Source organism: Thermobia domestica, chromosome 15, assembly GCF_964235325.1.
Source record: "Thermobia domestica chromosome 15, izTheDome1.hap1.1, whole genome shotgun sequence".
Classification (NCBI taxonomy): Eukaryota; Metazoa; Arthropoda; class Insecta; order Zygentoma; family Lepismatidae; genus Thermobia; species Thermobia domestica.
This window is the reverse complement of record NC_137468.1, coordinates 118123216-118147986: the sequence shown is the minus strand read 5'-3', so window position 1 is coordinate 118147986 and position 24771 is coordinate 118123216.

The window sequence follows — 24771 nt, the reverse complement described above, 5'->3', positions numbered from 1 at the left end:
AGAGATTGGATTCACAGAACGGTACAAGAGCAATGAATGTTTTGGTGACGAAATAATCTACATGCTAATATTTTGGTGACGAAATTACCGGTGACGAAATTAGTGTGACGAAAATTCCGGTGGCGAAATTTCCGGTGACGAAATTACCTAAGTTCATGTATACATATATACAGAACACGGCGTATATTTAGAAAAGGAAATTTCCAATATTTCAACTCTGATTGGATAACTCTGGCAACACTATCAGTTTCGATTTTCAGAGATTAACAAGATTTTCCACCAGTGTTTATTCTTCCAATGAATCCAATCTAATACTAACTTTGATTCTTGTGAGGTTAAGCTGTTACTTCTACTTACTTAAAACACAAAAAAAAAATCTTTGAGTTTTACGTCCCACGATTATGCCGGTTAGGCTAAAGGAGACGGTGATGATGAGTAATGAATGAAATGGTGGAATGAAGAAAGTGAAAGGAAACGGGAGAACCCCGAGAAAACCCACGCACACGGTGTTTGTCCACCACAAAGTTCACTTGGCGAGGGCTGGAATCGAACCCGCGACCCCAAGCACCAGAGGTGAACGCTCTACCACTGAGCCACCGCGGCCCCCTACTTAAAACTCAGGTCTTCTTGAATGAGAAATCAAGAAAAACATGAACCAGTATGTTATTAGACGACTGCTTATGTATCAGTAGAGACAACAAAGACACCCACTACAAAACATAATATAAACCAGTAACTTCTTAATCACTATTTCATTCTCAGAGAACTTTTTTGAACATGTGTCTGTACTTATGTAACACCCTGTATTACTGAAAAAGCAACAATGATAACGAAAGTTTGATTTTAGACTTCAATTCAGCATGATGAATTACTATAGAACTACAGATCTAGAACTGTAAATGAAGAATGCCAGGGGGCATTAAACTCTGAGAGTTGATAACTTCAGAGACGTAACTAAGCTATTTTGCGCCCGGGACGAGATCTTGTTTTGGCGCTCCCTTCCCCAACGTAAAACGTAAATATATAGCTACAGGGAAAAAAAAATTCGTTTTACACCCTCTCAATCCGGCGCCCGGGGCACGTACCCCGTCTACTAACCCCTAATTGCGGTCCTGGATAACTGACAGGTGAAAAAAAAAATTAACTGAGTTGGTAGTTTCACATTTTTTTTCTTTTTTGGCTCTATATGGATCTCTATTTCCCATATGTACATATGCTATAGATAATGTTTTTTCTAACATTGGCCCAAGCTCTTTTATTTCACGGAAGATAACTTGTGGTTTTGCTTTAGTCGTGAGTACCAACACTTTGTAGTTTTAGCAAATTTTTGTATGGACACGTTAGTATTTATATTCTCCACAATCTAAGATAGGATGGGAACTTCTCATTTCTACATCTATTTTTTCCTGTGATATCCGTTTTGATACCTCTCCTATTATTTTGTGACATATTATACTAGTAAACGTAATTTTATGCACTCTTGCATATAAGAAATGGATGCAATGAACGTTAATACTTTTGAGAAACGAAAAAGAACTAATGGATAAGGAACGAAAACAAAATTTGGTACGATAATGAGCCTTGTAGTCTTAGTTCTGGAAAAAAGAGTGGAATAAATCCCGTGTCCATGATGACGCCGGATCCAGTAACTCATCCACGTGCATTTCTTTCTCCCATTAGCGTGTAGTAATATACGTCTAATAAAATTGTATGCATTACTATCACACTTAAGACCAAATCTACAATCGGTATATTGTCCATGTCGAATTCAAATGTACACAGCTACACAGATAGATTGATATTCCTTTCCCAAGCCGAAAAAGAACAGTTTTGGTATGGTTAAAATCTCTGAAACAGAGCAAGTTTGAAGCGGAAAACCTCAGCAAGATTCCGCATACTTCACGTGGTGTACAAGTGGCTCTACTATTAGTTTGTAAATGTGTTCTACGATTGCCATCGGAAAAGCTTTTTTTTTTTTTTTTAAATTTTATTTTGATGTAGTATGGTGCATATTTTGTGAGGTTTCCTTATAGCCATATTTCTTGGGTTCAAACTCAGACGTGAATTCATCTATTCCATTCCAGATTTAAAAGAAAAAAATCCGGGTTAACTTTAGTTTTAAAAATCTGATTTTCAAAATTGAGAATTTCTCATGCTAGTTGCAATCGAAATTGATATGTAATAAGGCGATAAAAATATTTTATAATAATAATAATAATAATAATAATAATAATAATAATAATAATAATAATAATAATAATAATAATAATAATAATAATATCTCTCGCTTTACCATGCACTACATCACTAGCTCTGTTGAAACAGTAAGATTTCTTCTCCGAACCGATGGGTTTCTGTCAGTACAGGGAGACTGTCTCCTAAAAGTATTTTTCAAGCAATGCTCTATTTGGCTTAGTCCATTATGGTTTTCATAATGTATGTTTACAAATTTATTTATTTTATTTACGAACATAATAAAATAAAATGAAATATCCAACATACATTATGAAAATTATAATGCAGTAGGCCAAACAGAACATTGCTTGAAAAATACTTTTAGGAGACAGTATTCTTTTTCTTTCTTCAATACCTGCCTGCCTTTTCTCCTGCTTGCCACTATTTCTTTTTCCATTTCTTACTACGGTCATATTAATACAATATTCTATAGAAGCATTGTAGAATCTAAAGGCCAAACTTTACTCGATTACTGATTTACAAAGGTTTTGAGTTTATCGGCCCTTTTCACCACCAGTGTTATACCAGACCTACACCTACAGTTTAAGGTGGAATCTTAATTATCGTAATGCGTTTAAAACTTCGCCCATCAGGATTCGAACCCGGTACCACGTGGACCGAAGGTGCACCAGGATAATAACAAGTGTTATATTTTGTTTAAAAAGTTACTTGTACTCTGTTAACTATTCATATAGACTCCGGCCAGGAAGAAGAAAGAAAAGTGTGAAAATGTTATATTCATTGCTTCAGCTTTTTTTTTTTCTAACTGTAATGCACATTCATAACTTCCTTCGATGTGGACAGCAGTAACAGGTGCAAAAATGCTATTGCTTTGTGACAACAGACAGCATTTCCAAGAATTATTTTATCCCTCTGTGCTGTGTCTTCAACCGTAAATACCGCGAATTCTTGGTAAATACAAAGCGTCACATGATCTGTTCATCTTTAGGGTTTTGCCCTCATGAGGGCCGCCCTCACCCTCACCTCACCCTCATTTTAGTAGTTGAGGGTGAGGGCGTTGGAGGGTGAGGGCGATAAAGTAATTGAGGGTGAGTGTGAGGGAGGGTGAGTGTGAGGGCGTCAATGGAGGGTGAGTGTGAGGGAGGGTGAGTGTGAGGGCGTCAATGGAGGGTGAGTGTGAAGGAGGGTGAGTGGAGGGCGTCAATGGAGGGTGAGTGTGAGGGAGGGTGAGTGTGAGGGCGTCAATGGAGGGTGAGTGTGAGGGAGGGTGAGTGTGAGGGCGTCAATGGAGGGTGAGTGGAGGGCGTCAATGGAGGGTGAGTGTGAGGGAGGGTGAGGGGAGGACATCAATGGAGGGTGAGTGTGATGGAGGGTGAGGGTGAGGGGCGTCAATTGAGGGTGAGGGTGAGGGAGGGTTAGGAAAAATGACCATCTCTGGCCCACGCGACACACCTGACACAGTAGCCACTGCCGTCACACTCACTCTACATAACCGCGCACCAACAATTTGCCCTCTTTGAAAATCTGAGAGGTCTCCCATTTTACACTACCTCCGTCTGCTGCAGCCACTGGACACTGCTGTTCCACTGCGCCTGACGTAGTATGGAGACCAACCTAACACACCACCACCAGCGGTCCGGCGCTGCGGGCGCCACGACACCACTGCCAACTCATACATCTGACGTGTTGCCAACTACAGGTGTTTCCATTTTTCTGATCACCATCTGTACATACCGTCGTTAGTTTTATCATTCCTTACGTGTGACCTTGATTACCGCTATCTGTTTTCAATCATTACACATTAATCTTCTATATTCTTATCATTATTTTGCTTTAGTACCTCATATGTTTTGTAACAGTAATAACTCACCTCTGTATAAATAAAATTACTTACTTTATTATTGATGTTAGCAAAATCTCATAGCCCATTGCATAAACTATGCATGTATTACTCCCGAAGAGAAGACGTTAGCGACTGTGGTATAACACACAAAGAACATATATAAACAATAAAGGTGCCTAACATCTCTTTTATGTAGTTATTATACAAGGAAAGTCTAAGTGTAGCAATACGCATTTACGTGCATAGCACAAATAACAATAATACTTACAAGAGAATGGTCCCAATCTGACGAGTCCGACTTGGGCGATATTTCGTATACGAGGGCGAGTCAAAAATTATCTACACTTTTGTCATAACTTAACTTACATTGCGTACTTTGTCTTCTCTCCTCGCATATTTTATTGTTATACTGTTGTGGTAATGCTGCGAAAGTGTGATCTTAATTCCTCAATATTTTTTTCTTGTGTTGCAGATATATCATGGTTGCTCCATTAGAAGTTTGCACCAAAGAGGAACAGCAAGCAGCGATCCGATTCCTCTGGTCGGAGGGTGTCAAAGGGTCAGACATTCTTCGCAGACTATCATCGCAATATGGGAGAAGTGCACTATCACCTAAAACTGTGTTTTTATGGCTCGAAAAGTTTAAAAGTCGTCGAACAAGTGTAACGCATGAAGAGGGAGCAGGACAGCCATCAATCTCTACTACAGACGACAACATTCAGCAAGCTCGGGAGATGGTTCTGGTGAATAGCGAATTACTATCGATGACGTAGCAGCTGCTTTGAACATCAATCATGGCTCTGCCCATCAAAACATCTACGACGAACTCAGTTTTCATAAAGTCTGTGCACGGTGGGTACCAAGAAAGCTTACTGCAGAACACAAGCTCATTCGTGTTAGGGTCTGTCAACGCTTACTTACTCGCTTCAACAGCAAAGGTGACACACTTTTAAGCTGAATAGTCACCGGCGATGAAACATGGGTTCATCACTGTGAGCCAGAATCAAAGCGCCAGAGTATGCAGTGGAAACACCCTGAATCTACGACGAAGAAAAAATTCAAGACTGAGCCATCCACAGGAAAGGTTATGTTAAGTATGTTTTTTGACTCATAGGGGCTCATAATGGCAGAATTCATGGAAAAGGGAAAGACGATCAACAGCTCGAGTTTTAATGAAATGTTGGAAAAGAACCTGAAGCCGGCAATTCGCAACAAATGCCGAGGTTTGTTGTCAAATAAAGTTTTGTTGTTGCATGACAATGCACGGCCACACACGGCTCATCACACTATTGAAACCATCAACAAGCTAAAATTTGAGTTATTGGAACACCCTCCCTACTGCAAGACATAGATCCATCGAACTTCCACTTGTTTGGGCCACTCAAGGATGCTTTGCGTGGTCGCCGATTTGTCTCAGATTTAGACGTGCAAAATGCGGTGCAAAAGTGGCTTCACGAGCAAACGAAAACCTTTTATTTTGAATGAATACGTAAGCTCGTTGACCGTTGGAGTAAGTGCATTGATAAGGAGGGAGATTAGGTAGAAAAATGATGTGCGTAGTATAACCGTAGCTTTATGTAAATAAACTGTAGAATGAAAAGTGACTTGCCCTTGTAGATACTAATTGGAGGTAGATGAATAACGTGGGAATCGTCATTTGCTTCGCTTTTCCGTACTTTACGAGATATACAAGGTTGTGCTCCAAAAGTAAGATAACATAAAAACATTCTGTAATACAACGGTATGGAACGATAAAAGCTGAAAAGTAGATACCAAAAGGTGGGTCCACATTAAAATGAAAGATGAAACAATGGTCGATGTTGAGATCCTGGAAAGAAGCACCAGTCGTTGAGGACAAATGTCCGTGAAATCGCACCATTTACCAGTTGCAGTAGCTGAGTGCATCACACATTATCCTGAGCACACACACACACAAAAAGAAAAAAACAAGGAGCTGCCCGTTTCTAAGACTTCCGACTTCCCTTCGAAGCATTAGATGTTCATTGTTGTCAAGGCTTACCTTCTGCCTACTTTAGACTCTCCTTGAAATCAGGATATTTCTGAAAACTCCATTGAGAGCATATCTGAGAATTACACCCTGTAGGAAATACCCTGTATACCTATTGAAAATTGACGAAATATGCATTTTGGATTGTGAATGCGTGGCTTCCTTTATGCTGACAGGGACCGTCATCCACAGTTTCTAGAACTCGAAATAGGGCCTAATGAAATTTGGCTTTTTCGCGATTTTGGACATCACTAGCTCTGAAACTATGCACTCCTCACCATAGGTCCATATAAACTTTTTCTCTTATTTTTATGTGAAGAATCACCTCTTGCAGTTTGTCGGTATAGTTCTTTAACACCCTATATATATATATTAGGGTGGTCCATAAATATCAATTTTCAGATCGGGCTGGTCTCACCCCTAAAATGATTCCATATAAGACTAAATTAAGCCAGGAGAAAAATTAGCTTCATTGAATAATATTAAATGGTGTCCCAAGCGACCTATAATTTTGAATACTATTACAGTACATAGTTGGAATAAACTCATGTAATTTAGAAACGGCTAAAGGTATGCAAAGATACCCTGGATAATAGAAATAGAGGAAGAAACTTTGTATAGTACTGCCATTGCGGCCATCTTGGAATCCGCCATCTTGGATTCAGGTCAAAATTTTTAAATAGAAAGAGGGTCATGTGGCATATCGTTTTGAGGTATCGTTTTACCAGAAGCACAAATCTGGCACTATTTTAAAGATAGCTTTAGTCATGTAAGAATTATTACCTGTGAAAAGATTTCTCCTTTTCAGATTAATAATTCTTACACGAATAAAAGTAAAGACATGAGTTTGGCGAGAAAAGACCGAAAGGGATGTGCACGGCTTCAAACGAAAGAGGAACGCGAAAGAAAATGCACTTCTGAAAATGAAATGTTTGAACTTTATACACCAAAAGACATGGAGCAGTTCAAGTAATGAAGAGGAAAACCCAGTTGAGAATGTTAGAGAAAACGTAAATACGAATGCGTGTGTGCCCGGACCGTCCAAGAGATGTAAAAGGGGGGAAAACTAATTTTATTACTCAAAGACTGGTGTTGCTCTTAATCGATAAAAGATCACTCATAGAGCAGCAATACATATTCTGACAGCGACGGCAGAGGCATTAGGCCATAATGTAGAGGAATTAGCAATAAATGGGTCTTCCATTCACCGATGCTGAGAGAAAACCTGTAGTGAAGTTGCACAGAACTACAAGAAACAATTTCAGAGTGCATCAAGTGCGGAAAACTACTGCTGAATTTGACTGGCAGAAAGACTGCCGGCAGGTTATCAATAATTATTACAGGAGATGGTCATGAGAGGCTAGTTGGTGTTGCAATTTTGTCGTCATCAAGAGAAGAACATATTGATTCTACTATAGTGTATTCGCTTGAAGAATGGAACTTAGTAAAGTTCGTGCAGGCAGTTTATTGTGACACTACTCCTTCCAGTATGGATCTTGTCAACGGTGCTTGCATTCTGCTAGAGCAGTAGCTCCAAAATAACCTTCTATACCTTCCTTGTAGATACCACATTTATGAATCAGTTTTAAAATGTGTATTCGATAACTGTTGTGTTTCGTTCGCATCTGGACCGGACGTTCTCCTATTGAAGTGTTTTCAGAACGAGTGGTCTAGAATAGATTGCACTAACTTTATTCCAGGAATTGATGATGATTATGTAACAAACAATATTTCCGATGTAAGAAATGAAGTGTTTAATTTTGCTATCAAACTTTGTAGAAGCAGGACACTGCAGAGAAGATTACAGTGAATTTTTAGAACTGACCATCATTTTCTTGGGTCAGCATACCTCCTTGAGGAGTTTTCTTTCGTTTGCCTGGAGCAATTCACCATATAAGGTGGATGGGAAAAGCAAGCTACTATTTAAAATATTTCTCTTTTGCCTACAATTTCGTTTAAAGAAGCAAATAGAAACGGGTCTTCGGTGAGTATGCACTTTCTGATCCGACCATATGTTCACAGTTGGCTTAAATGTGATCAAACATCCCATTCACCATTACAAGATCTACAATTTTTGAAAGATATGTACAGTTAAAGACAAATAGATGCTGAATTAATCTATCTGAAGTGGCTCTTTCTAAATTTTCACGCCGACTCTGATACTTGACGGAGGAACAACACGTAGCATTGGGGTATTTTGATGATGGAGTTACCATAATGGAAAAGCAAAAAATGGTTGAAAGAATTAAAACTATAAGGGGAAACCGTGAAGCAGCAAAGAGGCTTGACGCAAGAGATGATACCATAAAAATTCTTGTGAAAAGAGAAATCAGTGATTTTGTTACAACAAACAAATTTTCCTCGAGAGATTTAAAATACCCAAAGGGTTTCTTGAGTGTGATCCGACTTCATGGCCAAAGAACAATGACTATCTTCAAGGAAAGGCAATAGTTTAATTCATTCACGTAACAAACGGTGTGCAGAAAGGTGAGTGTAACTAATAGAAGATTACAACAACGTTCTTACGAAAAATGAGGAGCACAAACAGTTTTTTTTGCAGATAATAAAGGCCCACAGACAATCTTTTCCTATATGCGACAAAGTGAACTATGTAGCAAATAAGATTCATAACTTACCAAAAAGATACTACATAAATAAGGGATATTTCAATTTCTTCCAAGCTATAATTTTTCTTTTTCCTCACAATGGTCTATGAATCATATTGATGAAAAAAAACAAACTTATTTGTAGTTCAAAGCGAAACAATCAGTTTGTTTCAGTTTATGTAAAGGACTTCCAAAATTCTTACATATCTGTGTTCCATAACTGCAATAAAATAACATTACATGAAGCATTTTGTTTTTCACACGTTATAACTCTTACATGATTATAGATAACGTGAAAATAATACCAGATTTGTGCATCTGGTCAAATGCTACCTCAAAAAGATATGTCACATGACCCTTTTCCTATTTAAAGATTTTGACCTGAATTCAAGATGGCGGACTTCAAGACAGCAGCCATGAAAACGTATACAAGATTAGGTTTGCCTCTTCCTCTAGTTCCATTATCCAAGATATATTTTCATTCCCTTGAGCCGTTTCTAAATTACGAGAATTTATTCCAGCTTTTCCCCATATACTATGTATTGTAAACGCATTCAAAATTTTAGGTTGATCCATTTAAAATTATTCAATGGATCTAATTTTTCTCCTGGCTTAATTTGGTTCCATACGGAACCATTTTAGGGGATGAGTCCAAAGAAATTCCTAAATTTATTTTTCCCCATATAAATTTGGACCACCCTAATATATATATATATATATAGATATAGATAGATAGATAGATAGATAGATACATACATACATACATACATACATAGAATATATAGATAGATAGATAAATAGATACATACATACATACATACATACATACATACATAGAATACATAGATAGATAGATAAATAAGTGACAATGTCTACAAAACCTTTTACTTTAATACCCCAGGAATATTTGGGGGAGGAATTTTCTGCATTCCATATCTTTTTTTTATTCACAGCTAATACAATATTACCACCCAATGTTTTACCAGAAGTAACATTATTTCTGTTAGTACTTGACACAACATACCGCGAATCAGATAGTTCAGAGTCATAATACTGTCAGTAAGCCAAGATTCGGTTAATGCAATTGCCTGACAGTTATATATATACATATATATATATATATATATATATATATATATATATATATATATATATATATATATATATATATATATATATATATATACGAGGGCTATCCAGAAAGTAGATTACGTTTTGGAATAAAAAATCAACAAAGTATAGGAAACAAATTTTATTATATACAGATGAAAGCCACACACAAATACTACTTTTCGACATAGTCACCATTCAAATTAAGGCATTTATCGTAGCGATGTACGAGCTTGGAAATTCCTTCGTCGAAAAATTCGGCCGTCTGCGACTTCAACCACTTCGTTACCTCTTCTTGCAGCTGTTCGTCGTCATCAAAACGCTGCATAGCCAGCCACTTCTTCATTGCTGGGAATAGGTGGAAGTCGCTCGGTGCCAGGTCGGGACTGTACGGCGGATGAGGAAACAACTCCCACTGAAAAGATTCAAGAACTTCACGCGTGACATTTGCCGTGTGGGGCCGGGCGTTGTCGTGAATCAACAAGATCTTAGAGCTCAACATTCCTCTGCGCTTGTTTTGAATTGCTCTTCTGAGGTTTTGCAGAGTTTGGCAATACCTTTGAGCGTTTATTGTAGTGCCTCTTTCCAGGAAGTCCACCAAAATCACACCTTTTCTGTCCCAAAAAACAGTCGCCATCATCTTCCTTGCCGACATTGTTTGCATGCATTTCTTGGGTTTTTGGGGAGAACCTGTGTGCCCCCACTGCATTGATTGCAATTTCGTTTCACAGTTCACGTGTTTCACCCATGTTTCGTCACCAGTAACGATGCGATCGAGTAAAGAGTCACCATCCTTATTGTAGGCGTCCAAAAAGTGCAACTCTGCAGCCATTCGCTGATTTTTGTGGTCCTCTGTCAAGATTTTTGGAATCCATCTTGCACAAAACTTGTGGTAACCAAGCTTTTCGCTGATGATTTCGTGCAACAAACTTCGCGAAATTTGTGGAAAACTCAAAGAAAGTTCCGTTATTGTGAACTTTCGATTTTCACGGACTTTAACATCGACTTTTTCGACAAGTTCGGCAGTCACTTTGCTGGGTCTCCCACTTCGATCTTCGTCGTGAACATTGGTTCGGCCATTTTTAAATCTTATGACCCACTGTCGCACTCCACCTTCAGTGATAATGTTGTCCCCATACACTTCACACAGCTGCCGATAGATTTCTATCGGTTTACAGTTTTTTGCTGTCAGAAACCTTATTACTGCACGCACCTCGCAGCTCGCGGGATTTTCAATTAACGCAGACATTTCAAACCGTCACAGTATCTTAACGGAGCACAGCACGAACTTCTCACTAGCACGGCTAGATGCCGACTGAGCTGCGCAACGCTCTGACCCCAAGATGGCCGCGCTAGCCCCGCCCCTAGCGGACACAGACGAAAACGTAATCTACTTTCTGGATAGCCCTCGTATATATATATTAGGATCGAGCGAAATAGGGAGTTGATAATCAAAATTTGTCCAACGAAATAGCACTAGGTGTCAAAAGTTGTGTATTGATTAGTATAACATTCGTGAACATTTTTGGTAATTTTTGTATTTCATCTTCATTCCCCGCAAGGGTTTTGAAAGTTTTCAATTTTTATAATAATTTGATTTTTTTTTAAATATTGAAATTTTTAAAACCTTGACAATGAAATCGCACTAGGCGACAAAAGTTGCATAATGGCTAGATTGACTACACCATTCATGACTTTTAAAATAATTTGTGTCTTCATTCCCCATAAGGGCCTGAAAGTTTGCAGTTTTTATGGTAAATTTCAAAATTTCATTTAAAATATTAAAAAGAGTTTAAAATCCGCCAAATCACTTCACACTAACTTAAGAAAGAGTTGTGTTCACTACCATAACACATATGGTTTCAAAATAATTTTCGTGCTTTATTTTATTACCTCCGGTGCCTTAAAATTTTTGGAATTTATACAGCAAATCTCAAAATTCATTGAAGACACTGACAATTTTCAAGAACTGTAAAATAACATCCTACTAGATGTCAATCTTTGTGCGTAACTAGTATAATTTCGATTATTTAACAAGATATTTTTCCTTCATCTTTGTCATCTCCAGCAAGTTTTAAAAGGCAGTTTCACAATGATATCTAAAAATAAATTGTGCATAATATTAAGGTACATTATGTAAATTTAACGATTTTGCATTGAAATTATTTTTAATATGCAGCCCCTTGCTGGTTCCCAGAGGTCTGTGAAGTTGGCCTACCAAAATTAGCTTACCCACTTTTATCTGCATGAGCCGTTAGTTCCTCGTTAGTTCCCGTTAGTTTTTACTAAAGTTCCGTTACTTCCGCGATTTTAAAGAAATTATTCACAAATACCAATGGGTAGACCAACTTCACATGTGAAGTTGGCGTACCCAATAAGCTTTCCCACATTTTTTGGATAAATCATTAGTTCCTCGTTAGTTTCCGTTAGTTCTTACAATGGTTCCGCGATTTTAAAGAAATTATACACAAAAACCAATGGGTAGGTCAACTTAACATGTGAAGTTAGCCTACCCACACATTTTTGTTTATGTTCTAATATGTATAAAATCGCGGAACTGACGGAACTTTTGTAAGAAATAACGGGAACTAACGAGGAACTAACGATTTATGCCGAAAAATGTGGGAAAGCTTGTTGGGTACGCCAGTTTCACATGTGAAGTTGGCCTACCCATTAGTTTTCGTGTATAATTTCTTTAAAATCGCGGAACTTTTGTAAGAACTAACGGGAACTAACGAAGAACTAACGAGTCGAAAAACGTGGGAAAGATTGTTAGGTACGCCAACTTCACATGTGTAGTTAACCTACCCACACAGTTTTGTTTATGCTTCAATTTGTACAAAATCGCGGAACTAACGGAATTTTGTAATAACTAAAGGGAACTAACGAGAAACTAACAATTCGTGTCAAAAAATGTGGGAAAGCTTGTTGGGTACGCCAATACTTTATGCTCTAATTTGTATAAAATCGCGGAACTAACGGAACTTTTGTAAGAACTAACGGGAACTAACAAGGAACTAACAATTCTTGTCGGAAAATGTGGGAAAGCTTGTTGAGTACGCCAACTTCACATGTGAAGTTAGCCTACCCACATTTTTGTTTATGCTTTAATTTGTACAAAATCGCGGAACTAACGGAACTTTTGTAAGAACTAACGGGAACTAACGAGAAACTAACGATTCATGTCGAAAAATGTGGGAAAGCTTGTTGGGTACGCCACCTTCACATGTGAAGTTGGTCTACCCATTGGTTTTAGTTTATAATTTCTTTAAAATTGCGGAACTAACGGAACTTTTGTAAGAACTTACGGGAACTAACGACAAACTAACGGATCATGTAGATAAAAGTGGATAAGCAAATTTGGGTAGGCCAACTTCACATACCACGTTCCCAGAAGCACCTAGAACTCACCACAAGAAGGTTGCTTCATGTGGAGTTCCGCCTATCTTCCTATCCCATCCACGCTAACTAACCTCTCGACTGCTTGGGTATAACATGGCAAGTGGAAAACAGGCTGAAGAAAAGTTGAACCTTCTGTTACACATTTCTGTAGATTCTCCTTCAACTAATGTCTCGGTTATTCGTGTTCCTGCCAGTTGAGTAGGTCAATGTGATCCTGAGCGCTAAAGTGTATTGCTGGAATACTGAACTTATTTACAGGAGGAGTTAGATTTGAGCTTTTTGATCTTGCGTCAAGGATTCTACGCAGTTCTCGAATATGCTTTCAATCATCGGTGAGCATAGATACCAGTAAATTCTCCGAATGTTCGAAGAAACCATTACGCTGAATTGTCCTATCTACAATGAGCTTCGGATCATTGCTTAAGTACCGTGAAAAGCCTATAGTAGGGTATAAGTTCACAGGAGCATCCATGATAGTAGGGTTACATTAAATGTAAAAGCATATCGGAGCATACACTTTCATGATGAATATAACCAGCTTCTTCATGTTCGAAGATGGGTTAGAGGTGCCTATGTACATTCTAAGTACTCCTTTGGCAGTAGTGATCATTTTGCATGGGATAATTTTCCAGGACTTCTTGATGCAAGATTCAGTGAACACTCACCACCAGAGATTGCTTTGCAAGTATACCGCATATACTCGTATCTTTGGCCTGTGTTAAAGTTTCTGACGTCTTTTTCTTCCATGGCCTTCAATCGCTTGGAAATTAACGATGAATAAATCCTCAGAATTGGTTAAACTTTTTTCTGTAGTTCCCGAGAATTTTTGAGGACCCACTGTTGCGCCATCTAACTGTGCCTTTGAATATACCATAAAAGCTCCAAAATTTCTGGCCCTTACGGAGAACGAAGATGCAATTTATTTTTAAAATCATGAGTGGTATAGTCAATCAAATCATTATAAAACTTTTGTCACCTAATTCGATTTCATTGGACAACTTTAAAAGACTCAATATTTTCAAAAAATTCAAATTTTCATAAAAAAAAATCCTGGTTTTATGTCTTGCCCTTGTACTTTTTAATAACATTTTTTATTCCACTTAAACTGATGTTACAAGTATTCTGCTTGCACTGTTTTGTAATGACAGAAACACTGAAGTGGGTGTCGTAAAGAGCCGCAACAAAGACGTGCAATCACGATCATTTCAGAGTGTGGGGGATATGTCCGATTGTGTGGGGGTTTTGTCCATTTGTGTGGCAGTTGTGACAATTTCTGCATGTGGGAGTTTTGTCCATTTGTGTGGGGGTTTTGTCCATTTATGTGGGGATTGTGACCGTTGCTATGTGTGGCTGTTTTGTCCATTTGTGTGGGAGCTTTGACCGATTTTGTGGGCGTTTTGACATTTCTTGAGTGTGGGGGTTTTGGCTGTGGGGGTTTTGACCGTTCGTGCGTTTGGGAGATTTGTCCATTTGTGTGGGAGTTATGACCGATCGTGTGGGCGTTTTGACATTTCTTGAGTGTGGGGGTTTTGGCTGTGGGGGTTTTGACCGTTCGTGTGTTTGGGAGATTTGTCCATTTGTGTGGGAGTTATGACCGATCGTGTGGGCGTTTTGACATTTCTTGAGTGTGGGGGTTTTGGCTGTGGGGCTTTTGACCTAGACTCGAATTGGAAACACTGTTACGGAGATATATGTGGTGTTTCTATTCCGAAATGGACATAATCGAAGCAGCCGAAGAACAACAGAAGCAGAAGGGACGCAAGAGAAATGAAAATTGTAAACTTTGGCAAAGGATTGTTTGAAGAGGGCGCTAAAATGTTGGAAAAACTGTGCTAGAAACACGTTTGTTTTCAGTTTTATTTCTTTTTAACAATGTTGCCATCACTTTCAGGCTTCGAAAAAAATATATGTAGTACCTAAGGGTATAACAAGTTTTTAAACTAAAAAGTCAGCGACGTGCCCCCCCCCAAAAAAAAATTCTACATTTTTTTGAAATTTTCAACACGCAAAAAGATAAAGAAAATACGCATAAATGGTTTTTGAGAAAATGCACATTACATTTAGATAGTATCTGCAATTTGTGAAACTTTCAAAATTTTTCGACCATCCCCACCAAAATTTAAACATTTTCAAGTTTGAGCATGTATGATACGATAATTCTGTAAGGGGAGGGGGAGGGGGTAATTTTTTTTAGGTAGTTTTAGGTCAAGGTTAACCTTTTGGGTCAATAGCGACCTAATTTCAATCAAAGGCCGATTTCACTATCTTACTAGAAAAGACCCTTTTCCTTGTCCTTGATTAGCAGGTGCTTTGGGAGATTCAGGTGGCTATTGCAAACTCCCTCGGCAATGGAAACGCTCTGGTCAGGTTCTTGGAAATACTTCTTTTCATTATTCAGCAGTTCAATGAGCGTGAAACTTTTCCTTTCAATATACAAATATCGGAAATTGATGTTCGCGTATTTTACTTGTTTTCGCTTTCATTAAATAATACTGTAATTGTTTACATTCTTGTCTTACCGAACCAGAGTAATCTTGATCCATGTATATGTTTGTTCCACGAAGTTTATTTATATTTTCTTAAGACGTGTTTCTTTTTATTATCACTTAAAATTTACACATTATGGATCCTGTTCTGCCCTGACACTTTCCCCCAACGCAGTGAGACTTCTGCGTAAGTTCGTCATCAGTTTTCAGTTGCAGTCGATTATGTAACACAGCGTTTCCCAACCTTTCTCAACTTGCGGCACACTACAGGTGTAACTTGAATTCTCGCGGCACACCCATATTATATATATATATATATATATATATATATATATATATATATATATATATATATATATATATATATATATATATATATATATATATATATATAATTATATATATATATATATATATATATATATATATATATATAATTATATATGTATATATATATATATATATATATATATATATATATATATATATATATATATATATATATATATATATATATAATTATTACTACTATTATTATTTGTAAATATAAAATACCGTGGTACTTTTATGTGATTACTGTCCTTCGTACAGAGAAGAAAGCTCGATCACTGATTTTTCCCCGTGGTAAATCATTATGCTTATTTTTCATTCTAATTTTAAAATTTAAAAAAAAAAAAAATTGCAATGAAATATAGGACTCGGGTTTTTAAAAATCTATTTTCTCTTTCGAAAACTATCTAACCTTGAACTAAAAGTGAAGATCACTAAATAACGAATAAATAAACAAATCTCCTATACTTTTAGAACTCAAATATAGGTAATTTGTATGCATGTTTGATTTGTTGAATTTATTGAATGATATGTTAAAATTTCAAGTTACGAAATAGTCTGCAACAATAAAGAAGCAATAATGGTCATGACAATCATAAATACGTTTTTCAACATTAAAAATGTACAGAAAAGTAACACAGTATGAAACTTAAAATTGTAGATTTATAGTAGAGGTTCATAATAATGTGAAATACAAATATATATTTTCCCTATGTCTTGCAATTTGGTTCCTATCGAATAAATAATTTGTTTCGATTTCCTCGCGGCACACTAGCGGCTCATTCGCGGCACACAAGTGTGCCGCGGCACACCGGTTGGGAAACGCTGATGAACAATTCACCCACTTTTTCTCTGTAGTCTCCTAGTCTTCATTGTCTTCTTCCTTCACCCCATAAAACACTGGCATGTCGCTTGCTGCGATTGAGAAGCTTCCATGTATCACCACTAATTTCTTCGTCTTCAAGTATGCATTTTCTGTTTTTAATACTGTCCATCAACTGTAGCCTCTATCGCCATCTCCCTCTTTTTCCTATTACCACACTCTCACGATACAGTTTCTTTTGAGCCAATATCCCAAGCAATTTCTCTTCATGTTTTCAATTACAGTTAAGGTTGTTTTTCCGTCCTTGTACTGTTCTTAATACTTCTTTATTCCCCATTTTCCAAAGCTAATTGTTTACAATCTTTCCCATTCCCACATTTCGAAAACTTACAGTCATTTTGCATCGCTTTTGCGTAATGTCTATGTTTCTTCCTCATACAGTACAATACTCCACACGAACCATTTTATAAGTCTTTCCCTTAACTCTTTGTTCCAGGGTCCAGAAGATAGGCTTTTCTTCCTCCTAAAGGCTTCTTTCACCATTTCTATTGTTGCTTTAATTTCACATTTGTATAAATATATATAAGTAGTGTACAAGATATAAGGCGTACAAGAGAAGTTTTTGCCTGAAATATATTGGATCTCTTGATCTAAAAAAGGAAAGTAACTATGTTTGTAACTCTTGAACCACCGGACCGATCTCAAATTATCAAGAAAAATGACGTTCGGGTCTGAGATGGTTTTTATCATTTCACTCTGAAGGCGCAACTTGGGGAGGAGGTAAATATATAAAAATGAAAGAAAATGACCAATATTATTGTCGAATCCGTAGCCTTCGGGGTCGCTGAGATGAATAGTGACATTTCCGATGCCGTTTAAATCCAAATTCGGTCTCCATAAGTACTATTAATCGGGTTAGTGTCACTGTTAAATTAATGTAAAAATAATTGAAAATGACCGATATTAGTAATGACTTTATAGTTTTTGGAGTTCCAAAGTTGATTGGTGATAGATTTGGTGCCTCTTATGTCCAAACTGAAACGTACTCTTCCCGTGTAAAGAACAGGTACTTTATTTGTTTATTTATGTAAAAAGAAAAGAACTGAATAAAATTATTTGTTTAAAAGATTGCATATATATTCGAGAAAAAATAAAAATTACAGCAGAAAACATGCATTACGTAACGAAGACGTAAACCCTCTCCTCTCACCTTGTCACTCTTCGTAACCCAAGGCCTTCCCCTTTGTCCCGTTACATAATATGTGCATGACCCCTTACAGAAGATAGTCTTGGTGACCCGGCAATATAGAGATTTACCACATACACGAATTCTTTTGTTTATTACTCCAGAAAAATAATGTAAATATTTCAGGAAAATTTATTACGTTATTTTAGTTATTAAGAAGGGTTTTGCGGGGATCACCATAAAAGGAATGCGCACTGCCCGGTTGCCTGGCGGGCCTGTCTACTCTTGGTGCCGTTAGTTTGAAAATTGACTGTCTTTGGTTTAATGTTCCTTTTCAGTAGCGAGGCTATGTGAGACACAATCTTTTGCTTAAAAGATACAAATAATACTTAGGAAAAAGTTTCCCACGAGACGAGATGAAACCAGATAGATTTTGAAATTAGAATCAGATACATTTTCCGAGGCAAGACATCACTTTCAAGACACCGTATCTAAGGGAAGTTTATTCAAGAGCTTTATTCGAGGCTTTGTGCTCCGCTTGAAATAAATCCATGATGACACTCACATAATGCATACTGTTCTGCTCTCTAGTCACGAAAGTACACTTCTACTCTGGAACGCTATTGGTTAAAAAATCACTTACATTCGCCGACGAGTAAGATGTGTACTTTTCAATATTTTTATTTCTTTTCTTTCTCTTTTTCAAGCAGAGTAGGTCCTACAGTATGTTAGAAGTAAAACCAAATATTTCGGATAACGAGATTGGGGGCGGGTACCGTTTTTCCGAAAGTTCCGAGCACTACTTGTGAGTACATCGTTCACCTTTATAAGGAGGATAAGGGAGGTTTTCGTAAAAATTCGTAACTCAGGGTATGAATTACGTTTCAAATCAGTGGAAACCCACTTCATACATACTTTCAAAATACTTCATGCCGAGGGGCACGGTAGTTCAGTGGTAGAACGCTTACCTTTAGGGTTTCTGGTTCAATTCCCGGCTAAATAAGTTTGTGGTTTACAACATCGTGTCCATAGGTCTTCCAGGGATACTACAATTTCCTCCCACATTATCATCCCACCATTTCATCCATCATCATTCACTTGCCCTAATCATCCGTCTACCTTTGCCTAACGGGTATAATCGTGCAACGTTAAACATGAAGGAAAGAAAAGAAAGATATAATTTCTAAATACTTCGTGTGGGCCTAAAGGTAAAGCGATGCGATAAACCGTGTTTTATGGGATTATCCTCGTTTCCCTTTTCTCCCCGCTTAATAACTTTAAATAAGCGTTGTTCTAGTGATGTCAAAGGAGTTACTATGACTGAGACTTTATAAGCACTAAAACTCCGATTTCTTTTCAGGATTAAGAAAATCTTCTATGTTGATGTAAGAAGGAGCTGAACTTCAAGGAATTACGTTGGGAATTACAGATAAGTGCCACTATTTATTTATTTATTTATTTAAGTCAGAAAGCTGTGAATTACCCACGTGTAACACAAAAGTTAGAAAAAATAAAATTCTCCAGTGGGATTCGAACCAGATTCAAAAGTATTCAATCCCAACACAAAAGAAGGAACAAGCATAGCTATCATATCAACCATGGAACTACCTTTCACGTGTACGATAACTAACGAACTTTTTAGCAACCTTTTCTTTATTGGTATTGTTTTGGATGTTTGCACCACTGTCGAGAAACGTTGCATTCTCTTTAACTATAACATTTTTTTTGCACCCCCGAGAATGTCACTTGTTTATTTTTTCAGGACAAATGATTTACGCCATACTCTTAACTTATTAATGAAATATTTATTTATGAAATATGAACAAAACCGTCTAAGTCATTTTAGAGGCAATCGTCCAGAAAAAAATTTCACCTCCAAGAAAAACACCAAACCTAGTAGATTTATCACAGAAAAATGGCTCTTGTTTCTTAGTACTGTTTGTAGTGAGTCGTAAAACGTGCATTCTCTTTAACTGTGACATTTTTCTGTACCTCCAAGAATAAAGTACTTCTTGTACATTTTTCCCAGGACAAATAAATTATGCCATATTTTAAGTTATTAATGAAATATTCATTTATGAAATATAAGCAAAATCGTCTAAGTCGTTTTTGAGAAAATTGCCGGAAAAGAACTCACCCCCAAGAAAAAGAAAAATGGCTTATACCATAGTGTACACTTTAAAAAATCGTTGTGTTATTTCAACGACACGCCTATGTGTTAACACAATTGTGTTAAAATATAACACAAACAGGTGGTTAGAACAACTCACTCTCCATTTGGAGTTGTGTGTCAAGTGCCGGTATTGAAATGACACACAGCGTGTGTATTAAATTAACACAAGTGTAGAACTTTCGGTGTTGTTTTCTGCGTGATTGCCAAATATGTTGGTCATCTAACTATAAAGCCTTATGTACTGAAGCTACAGTCAAACACAGTAGAAAGAAATACTTAAACAAATCCAGGAATTCGCAAAATTTCAACTTGCAAACCGCGTGATGTGTTCCCAATTGTTTTACATAATGTTTCTGAAGAAATATTTCAACAGCAAGAAACAACACCGTATTTCTGTGTCACTTCTACACTGTACTAGAGCTCACCAGTTAACATCGGGGACTGTGTTTTCAAAAATAGCGGAAAACCAGTAGAAACACGATTAAGAGACAAACATACTATAAGGATATAGGTAAGAATTTTTTTTTTACCATTCTTGAACAAGTTGATGGTGAAGGTTGTGTTTCGAACCATCAAGAAATACTTCACAATAAATGTTGGGAAGGACGACAGAAAACTTTATGAAGATTTTCTAAATTAGGTGTTGTGTAGTTTACTATTCTTATTTTAAAAGTAGAATCTTCGGTAATCGTAAGCATGCACACCACAAGCTTTTCTAACACAGAAAAATGGTTCCATAACACCACACACAGAGTTATTTCAACACCAAAATAGGTGTCGTAGTAACACAGAACTGGAGTCGAATTAACACCAAAAACGGTGTTAATCTGATGGTCTGAACTTGAATTTTAACACAGGGAGTGTTAAATTAACACCAAAAGGGTGTTACTTATACGGATTTGACCTTGAATTATGACATAGATTGTATGTTGAAATAATAAGGAAATGATGCTAAAATAACACAGGAACTGTGTTATATTAATACTTGACATGGTGTAATATTAACACAAAATAATTAACTCACTACAAACTGTGTTACTTTCTTCGTGTTGGTGCAACACCACCACAACTAACACTCAACACTTTTCTTCACACTACCGACCCTGACATGGTGTCGAATCAACACCGAAAATGCTAACACAGATCCGAATTTAACACTGCTCAACACCGGTTGTGTGTTAAAACGTAACACACCGCCTGTGTTAAACGCTAACATCGTGGGGTCTGTGTTGAATTAACACCACACAGTGGTAGTCACGCTGGAACCACTACCCTGTGTTAAATTTGAGTTGAATTAACACAACCATTTTTTACTGTGTATATATAGCTGTTAATGGAATATTGATATATGAAATGTAAACACAATCGTTAGATTCGTTTTCAAAACGAAAATGCATGCTTTTTATTTTCACTTCACAGTAAGAAAAAAACTAGAAAATCTTATGAAAACTTTAAGTTTCAAATTTGGTGCGAATATGTTAAACGATATAGTTTCTAGTCATGTGAACAAGTTTACATTGGGCAAGCCGAATAGGTGAACGGACAGATATTCAAAAATAACATTTTCTGTGTGTAGTTGCCATAGAACATGCAAATCCACTCGAATTCGATTGTTTTCACGATCACCTACATTCCTCACTCCTATCATGACTTGAAAGTTAAGGAAAAGAAAGAGAGAAGAAAAAGAAGGAAAAAATATAAAATAAATTAAATTTCTAATTCTACGTCCAGGGTTATGTCTTTTAGACAAAAGAAGACGTGATTAATTAATGTGAGTGATAATGAGAGAATTGGTGAAATGGAAATGTGGAGGAAAATGGGATAACCCACGTTTATGGAGAACAAGCAAACAAACTTTTAGCTGTATTAGGATTTCGGCTCGCGGCAAGTGGGCTTTGTAGTAGACAAAGTTCGTGTGCATGGTTTTTCTCGAGGTTTTCCTGTTTCCTCTTACTTTGTTCGTTCTACCACTTCATTTATTCACATCATTACCGTCTCCTTTAATCTACACGGCATAACGGCTAAGCATGAAGCATGTGCTATACTCGGACAACACAATATTCATCGATATTGAAATGTTTTATTTTATATGACGTGTTACATACCTATTTTATTTTTTATTGAGAAATTATAAAATTTAGGAAACACAACTGTCATAATGTTTGCTTAATAACATAAAATCTGTACGCTCGTCCTTTCTTTCTTTTGCTATCGAAATAGTTGGACATTCTGAGCTCGTAGATAACCAGTTATCAAACACCTATTATTATACGTTGTATACCTACTCTTATTTCTTGATTTATGAGTATTCCTGGGATCTTGTTTAGGAGTAAATGTTAATACAATATTACTTTTTTAATATAAAAGCACCTAAAAATTCCTATAAAGGAGAACCCTTTCAACTTTCCACCTGTATATACACCTGCCATATCACTAAGATGTTTTTCTTTTAACAAGTGCACTCCCGTATATATATATATATATATATATATATATATATATATATATATATATATATATATATATATATATATATATATATATATATATATATATAAATTCTGACTTATTTTGAATGTAGTACTTTATTCTCTGTTTGAGTAATTAGTTAGTTTCTGATTCAAGATTAAATTAAATTAAATTTCTAGTGTAAGGTCCTGTTATGTTATTAAGGCTTAGGAAGACAGATGATTAATGTTAGTAAACGACTATAAAATAACTGGTGGAAAGAATTTCAAGAACTGAGCGAGAAATGTACAAGACAGAAAATTAAGAATTTCATAGAGAATGTATGAACCACAGGTGCCTTATGCCACAGGTGAATTTGCTTCTGTCACAATGAAAAAATCGAGGGTTGAACGTATCGAAGATGCAGTAAAATTGTTAAAATAGGATCTTTTATATAGATTCAACCTATATAAAAGAATAACTTTAGTGACAGTGAATGAGAAGTAAACATGCAAGAAAATTTAAATGGAAACAACTTGAATTTTAGAACTTCTATAAGACATCAAGCGATCAGGAAATAAACTAACATGATTTCACATTACAGATTGGATATTGACAGCGGCTCTCATATTTAAAATATAAATCTACGTGGACTCAAAGTTGCGGTAGTAATGAAAATTTATTTAGTTCCATTAGTATTTGTTAATATGTGGAAAATGAACTTGAAAACTGTTCAGAATTGGGAGGAATAGATGAAGAACTAAACTCTCATTTGGGGATAATATTAACAATCATTTCATGCAAGCACGAACTACATATAACAACATTCCACATCTGCTGTGTGGAAACAATGAAATTATAAGTGAGATTATATCTTTGGTACTATTGAAGGTAGTTCTGCAGGCAATCATTAACCACGCTTTACGAAAAGACCACTTAATCTTGAAAAAAAATGTTTAAAAATTCTCAAATTTTTGTGACTATTAATTTTAGTAGTTTAGTTAATTACAAGTTATTGTTATATAGTATATATACTGTCATTTCTTTAGTTGTTAGTGTTAAAATATTTTTGCTCGCTTTTGCTATCCAGACAGTTGTACTGTACATGCCATCTATATCTTGATTCGAGATCTATGAAGCTATTTTACAATGCACTGCTAACGTTAAAAACACATGTTTCTACTGAATATTATACCTGAATTCGTATTGAGAAATGTAGTATACGTTGTAGTAATGTACCATTTTCTTATAATTCTTGTATAGACCTAGTGCAATCCAAAATTGCTGCTGCTATTTTTTTAAAATGTAATCGGTAAAAGTCAAAATATTACCTGGAACTGTGTCACTATGTCACTTCTTTTTCACAAAAGATGATCGCGCACTTGTTCAATACGGTCCTACGAAAATGTCAACATAAACTTGTAGAAGAGGGGAGAAAAACTTGTTGGACTTTTATACACGTGGTAGAATCCCTGAATGCACCCACCCTCTCTTGGTAAATGTAGGCAGTTCGAGAACAGAAAAAATCAAGTGAGCTGCAAATCAACATTGATAGAAAACCAGTTTCGAATAGTAGCAGAGGCTCAAAAGAAAAATGGCACCTGAACACGCTTTGGCACGTGGACTGTTTCCGGATGAGTTTTAGTTATTCATATAAACAGGAAAAGAACGGGACATAGGAAAGAAGTAAGGCAAGGGAGAAATGTATTGAAGAGAATATGGAGGGGACAGAAGATTCACAGGTATTAAAAAAACTTCCTGCAAAGTTGCAGGGTCCATGCATGTTTCTCTTAAATGATTTCAGTTGGTCAACGTACATTTGCGTCAATTTTCTTTTCAACGTTGCAAAAGGACGCGAAATGCAATTTATTAAGTGTGTAATGTGTTAGACTGCAGCACAATGAATGAATAACGCTGAACTACAGAGTTCTGAGTTCGAAACCAGAACATGACCGTTACTCGGACTATACGAAGCGTTTGGAGGGGAGAAAGGAAGAGTAAGCTGCACAGAATAAAAGAAAAAAGTACGAACCATTTCAATGTCAGCTTATTTCATAAGAATATATATATCGACTCTTTGAGCCAGCAAGCATTTTTTTTTTTTTTTTAAATATTGAAACAAGTATTTTCTTTATTTATCATCACTCTCGATCACAGCAT